Source organism: Crinia signifera, chromosome 12 (genome assembly GCF_055691185.1).
Source record: "Crinia signifera chromosome 12, ASM5569118v1, whole genome shotgun sequence".
NCBI lineage: Eukaryota > Metazoa > Chordata > Amphibia > Anura > Myobatrachidae > Crinia > Crinia signifera.
Window position 1 is genome coordinate 50,741,514 of NC_139228.1, and position 6,576 is coordinate 50,748,089.

Consider the following 6,576-nt stretch of genomic DNA (forward strand, 5'->3'; position numbering starts at 1 on the left):
TCTCCACCCTGTCACCGTTACCCCCACCCTGAATCACCTGTGCATTCTCCAGCTGTCATGTGTTGGGTGATAACGTCACCACGGGGCGCATGTTAGTGACGTCAATTCTGTTGTACGGGGGGGCGGAGACTCCCAGCCTGTCCGGCCACAAGCAACTCCGTTCTCTATAACATGCAGGGAAATGTTGTCCCATGATTTCTGTTGTCATGGTGACGCGGCCTTGCCGAGCCGACTCGCCTCCAACCCCGGGCTCAGGAGATAGTGTAATGGTAGTGTCTGGATCCCCTTCAGCTGTGTAATGCAGGGGTGGCCGGACTTTTCTGGCCGTTTATCTACTTTTTGTTTACCGGTGATCGACTACCATCCGGGCAACAAACCCACACTATGCAATAATTACCCCTGTGCAGTATATACAGCTTGAGTGAATAACAGCTTGCTGTGCAATACCCTCACCCCCCTTATAGTATCAGAATACACCTCACAATAGGGATGGCCATCGATGTTCCCAAAACATCGATGGTCAGGATCTGGTGCTCGATGTTTTGGGCATCGATAGGCGAGAGTTGAATAGTTTTATGCCATTGATGGACGGCAACCGATGGTGATTATTTTTTATTTTTTTCCCCTGCCACTGTCTGCTGCTGCCCTACTACCACTTGTCTTCTCAATCTCTGTCACTGCAATTTGCACCGCAGCGTCTTGCCTTCTATTGCCAGGGCCAGCGATGATCGGCACTCACTGGGTGGTCTTGGTTGACTGAGTCAGGGTGGCAACGCATTTCGATTGGCCACCCGCCCTGCTGTGCGTATGACGTGCCTGCTGTGCTGCAGGTGAGCTGTGTGGACATGTGCGCGTTCGCGCACTGCAGCCGAGCAGGTCGCGTTGTGGAGTGGAGTGAACTGCAGTGGTCTGTAGTCACGCTGCTGCTGGCAGCCACTAGGTAATGAGTCTGTCACTCATGATTCACCCGGCGAAGTGCCGGCACCTCGGCCAGAGGTGCGCATGCGCAGAAGAAAACTACAGAGTGACGGCCAAGTAAAGTAGAGTGACCAACCGTCCCGGTTTGCCTGGGACTGTCCTGATTTAGACCTCCTAAATCCCGCGTCCCGGCCAAACTTATTCCCGGGACGCAGAAAGTCCCGTTTTAACTAAATTGTTGGTGTTGTTGCCTGGTGACGTGACGGGCAGCTCACTGCTCTATCCGGCCGCACAGCATTAGACTTGGAGTGTGGGAGGGGAAGCTGTTACGCGGTGTGCGCCGCCGCCTCCCCATCATTGGTTAGTTCGGCCGCCGCGTGACCGCGTCCCCTCCCACTCTCCCAGTAATGCTGTGCAGCCAGCCAGGGCGGGTGCGGTCAGGCAGCATTACTGGGAGTGCGGTAGAGATGGGCAAAACGGGTCACTGAGCGGACCCGGGTCGGTCAGTGAAAAGATCTAGATCCTTTGGGCAGCTCTGCGGCTCAGTTTGTGTAAAAAAGACAGTTATTTATGGTTTGAGTTAGTGTACCATACCTCCCAACATGACCCTTTCCAGGAGGGACACAATGCTCTGTTTCTGGACTTCCCTCTTAATGTTTGATTGTTATTACCTGTGTGGAAACACCTTTCTTACCCATTTACCTGTTTAGAACAGGTAATAGCAATCATTCGTTAAGAGGGAAGTCCAGAAACAGAGCAAAGTCGTAGGTCAGAGATGGGGAACCTTTGGCCCTCCAGCTGTTGTTGGACTACACATCCCAGCATGCCCTGCTACAATTTGCTATTTGGCCATGATAAAACTGTTGAAGGGAATGCTGGGATGTGTAGTCCAACAACAGCTGGGGCCAAAGGTTCTCTAACCCTGACCTAGGTGGTGCACTTAACATAGATTGTTCTCCACAGTATTAGCCCGTAGAATCTATGGTTTTACACACAGGGGAAATTGACTAATAATTGAATAGCCCTGCGTGGTAAACACAGTAGATAATTGAATATTGAATACGTTGGGTTTGCCCCCTTATATATATCAGGGTCCCTTCCTGTGGGGCTACCGGTCTCTGTACTACTACTACAATTAGCCTGTAGCCCCTCCCCTTGAATATCTCCCCAATAGGCCCTCAGCATTTCAGGCATACACGCCGCCGGATACGGCAGTAGGGGCAGGGGCGGATTTAGGGATGAGGGCGCCCCTAGGCACAACAATAATGTTTACTAAGTAGGACAGTTTATAGGGGCAGTATCTGCATGTCCTATCCATTTACACTCTATTTAAGATGGAATATAGTACAGTACAGTGGATATTTTGCAGTTATTGGTACTTTTTGGGCTGACAGTACTATCACAGGCATCCAAGTGCCGCCCCCAAACATGTGCCGCCCCTAGGCCGATGCCTCACGTGCCTAATGGGAAATTCGGCTCGGAGTAGGGGGAGGTGGAGTCTGACATTCTGTGGCTCACTGTACAAATCAGGCCTCCCTCTTGAAGACCCCTTTTCATTGCCAGTTTCGGGAGGGAGGAGGGGGTCCCTACGATATAAAAATAAAAGTGTCTACTCACCCATTAAATACAACCATTTCCCTCATGCCTACCTATATACTTGTACAATGACAAATACAGGGAATAATCCTTTGTGAGGTGGTGTCCTGGGGTATTGATCATATTGGGGCAATTTATCAATTTTGAGGGCGCAGGGACAGGGCTCCGAAAGGAGCCCGTCCCTGCGAAGCCCTAACCTGGAAGCCGGGGGGGTCAGACCCCCGCTGACCCCTCTCATCCGAGCCGTGCAGTGCGATGTGTAGGCATAGACTACAATGGGCTATCGCCATCTCAGAATGGCGGTAGCTCAGGGGTGCGAAGCCGGGCTGCCCGATGTTGGTACATCGGGCAGCTTCGCATCCCCCATAGAAACTATGGGGATGCGGCCGGCGGCGCTGAAAGGGGGATCGCAGCAGGGATCGGAGATTCCTGCTGCGGGGTTCCCCGATGATACATTTAGGGGATACTGGCTTACTAGAGTAGAAGATACCATGTCTCTGGTGCATGTACAGCTGCTAGCCAGGGAGTACACAGAGGGTATCAGAAGGAGAAGAGGAGCTTACAGCGGGATGCGGCTCCTTAAAGCGTTCTGTACATTGCACATTTTAGAGAAATGTAATGACATCATCTCCAAGCGCCAGGCCCGCGGTGATCCCCGCCGGGACCACTGATCGCCGTGCTGGGGACAGCCCAGCACCAAGGTAAGCTGCTGGGCTGCCCCCAGCCCCAGTGCACCCCTCCAGCCATCGTCCTGGAGGTGAATGGATGCCTCACACCGGCATCCATTCACCTCCTCCGCTGCTGTCTGCTGAATATAGCAGACAGCAGCGCAGGCTGTCTGTGCCCCACTGTCCAACCTGCGGATGCTGCGGTCCCCCATTGATGTAAATGGGAGCCGGGTCGGATGACCCAGTGTACCCATTTACACCGACTGCCCTCTACCCAGGTCATAGTCATGTTCTACCCAGGTCAGGACCTGGGGAAACAGTCGTTTGGTCGACTGAACTAGGTCAACATTAGGTCAACACTAGGTCGACATGCTGAAAGGTCGACATGGTTTTAGGTTGACGTGGTTTTAGGTCGACATGGAACAAGGTCGACGTGGTTAGTAGTAGTAGTACGTTTATTTATAAGGCGCCGCAAAGTGTCCGCAGCGCCGTACATAGTAAACAAAAACCAAATGACAAGGTAACATACAGGGTGTGTTGAAAAAGTCGGCGTGGTTACAGGTCGACGTGGTTTTACGTCGACATGGAACAAGGTCTACATGGTTATAGGTCAACATGAGGAAGGTCGACAGGTCATAAGGTCGACATGGGGATTTTCACTGTTTTTTGAGCCGACATGTGCCGACAGGCGGTATTTCATGCCCTACCATCCACTAGGGCATGGAGTGAGATTATAATAGTGTGGCGAGCGAAGTGATCCACTGTGCCCGAAGCATTGCGAGCGATGCGAGGGTCCGATTTCACTTCCAACTGTGTTGACATTCGGGTAAAAAAACAGCGAAAACCCCATGTCGACCTTATGACCTTTCGACCTTCCTCATGTCACCCTAACGTCCATGTCGACCTTGTTCCATGTCGACCTCTTCCCATGTCGACCTTTCTGCATGTCGACCTAGTGACTGTCTGACCAACGCTTGTCTGACGAACAATCCAGTTCCCAGGACCTGGGTAGAAGTCGCGTGTCCCATTTACACTGCCGCTGACCGGGGTCTGACCCGCTGAAGACCCGGGGTTTTGCGGCGGTGTAAAAGGGGTATTAATTTTGCTCGTTGCCAAGGGAGACTAAATTTGCTTATTGCCAAGGGGGATTAAATTTGTTCATTGCCAAGGGGGACTAAATTTGCTCATCGCCAAGCCCCCCCCCCCCCCCCCCCCCCAAATGAAGGTTAAAAGAAGGCCCCCTCCCCCTCCAAATTAAAGTTAAAAGTACTACACAGCCCAGCAAACACAGATCTAGTAAAAAAAAAAAACATGTGCACTGCCTAACCAAAGTCTGTGTGTCTGTGAGAATGTGTGTTCATACTTCTACACACCTTTCTGTGACACTGTACTAGTAGAAGATGGTGAAGCAATCTTGCAATGCCTCTGCTGAGTCTGCTGTTGACCTCCTTCAGGGCTTCAAGAAGAATCAGATCTGCACATGACACAGCAGCAGCAGCAGCAACAGCACAAGCACAAGCACAAGCAGGCTTGTTTTTCTATTCACTCAGTCTCCAATTAGAAGAAAATATCTCAGCTGCCAAAGGTGGCAGTGCTGAGCTCAAGCAATGCATTGTATTGTATGCAATGTAAAGCGGAACTGATCCGGTTCACCATTTTGGGATCGACGGCTCCCTCGTTCTTTTGAAGGAACCGTTCAAAAGAACCGGATCGTTCACGAACGACCCATCTCTAGAGTGCGGCGCCGGTGCCGCGTTAATGACCTGCTGCTGCCTGTGCTGGTGAGCCCCTGGCGTGACTGAAGGAGGAAGGTGAAGGCAGTGACCCGACGGCTGCTGGAGGCTGGAGCCTGCGAGTCAACTCTGCGACTCTCTGAGACTGTCAGTCTGTTCTGCGTCTGCGACGGTGTGCTGCTGAGTGTGGCCCCTGCCTGTATATGCGGCCGGGTGAGTCACTCTGTGAGGGGGAGGGGGGGGGTTGCCGAGCCCGCGACCCCCTGTCCCGGGTTGGCCCTATGGAAAGTTGGTCACCCTAAAGAGAAGTCACTCTCTACTGTGCATACACACACCTCCTGGCGGGCACGACCCACTCCGTTCTTCTGCGCATGTGCGGATAAGCAATGGCGGGAACCATTGATGGCTAGCGATAGAATGTTTTATAGCCATCGTTGGTTACTGCCTTAAAAGCAATCGATGGCAACCATCGATGTAGGATGGGTCGATGGCCATCCCTACTTCACAATACTCTCCAAGTGCAGAACGTCCCACCCTTTCCATCCCAATTAGGGATGGCCATTGGTGCCTTTGCCATCATAGTTTTACATATCGATGGTAATCTATTATATGTGAGTGATTGGCCTGTGGACCAATCAAATCACTTGGGTGGGGCTTCGTGTGTGTCGGGGGCAGAGCTATGCTCTGTGTCCCAGCAATTTGAAGAAAAAAAAAAACGCAAAACATTGGTTTTGCTGTGCCATCCATGTAAGGAAACCATCTGGTTCTCCCCCATCGATGGCAAAAGTATTCAACATCGGCCATAAACCATCAATGATTTTGAATTATCGATGGTCGATGGCCATCCCTATTCTCTAGGTGCAAAATATACCCCTTGACTGCCGAATATACCCCTCACTGTGCAATACCCCCCTGAACAGTTTGCCATGTTCACATATCTCCCAACACGACCCTCTCCAGGAGGGATACATTACTCTGTTTCTGGACTTCTCCCTTAGTTTGTGATTGCCATCATACATTAAGAGGGAAGTCCAGGAGCAGAGCATTGTGTCCCTCCTGGAGAGTGTCATGTTGGGAGGTATGTGTTCCGAATACCCCCTCTCAGTGCAGAACATCCCCGTTTTCCATACTGTCTCTGTTCAGAATAGACCACTGTGCAATACTTGCCTTTTGCAGACCACACTTATAAAGAAACCCCCTTCCTCCTCTCAGTGCATAACAGCACCCCGATTGAAACCTCCCCTCTGGGTAAACACATACCCCTCTGGGACAGTGGCGTAGCTACATATGTGGCAGACCCTGCGACTGCTTGAGGGAGCGGCGCCGGCGGGGTCTGTGGTGGGCATCGCTGGCTGAACTGACAGGCAACAGTGAGCGCCGAGCTGGTCCCGCCCAGTACATATCTAATAAGCGGGGACCCAGCGCAGTGCATATTGAATGAGCGGGTCCCCACCGCGTGCACATGTAATTAGCGGGTCCCGCTCAATATGCACTGCGCTGGGTCCCCGCTCAGTAGATATGCACGGAGTGGGACCAGCTCAGTGCTCACTGCTGCCTGGGTCGCCTGTCAGCTCAGCCAGCGGCATCAATAGTCCATCACCTCGCCCCGTCTTGCGGGGGGCGGTCGGAATTTTTCTTTTGGCAGGGGGGAGAAAAATTTA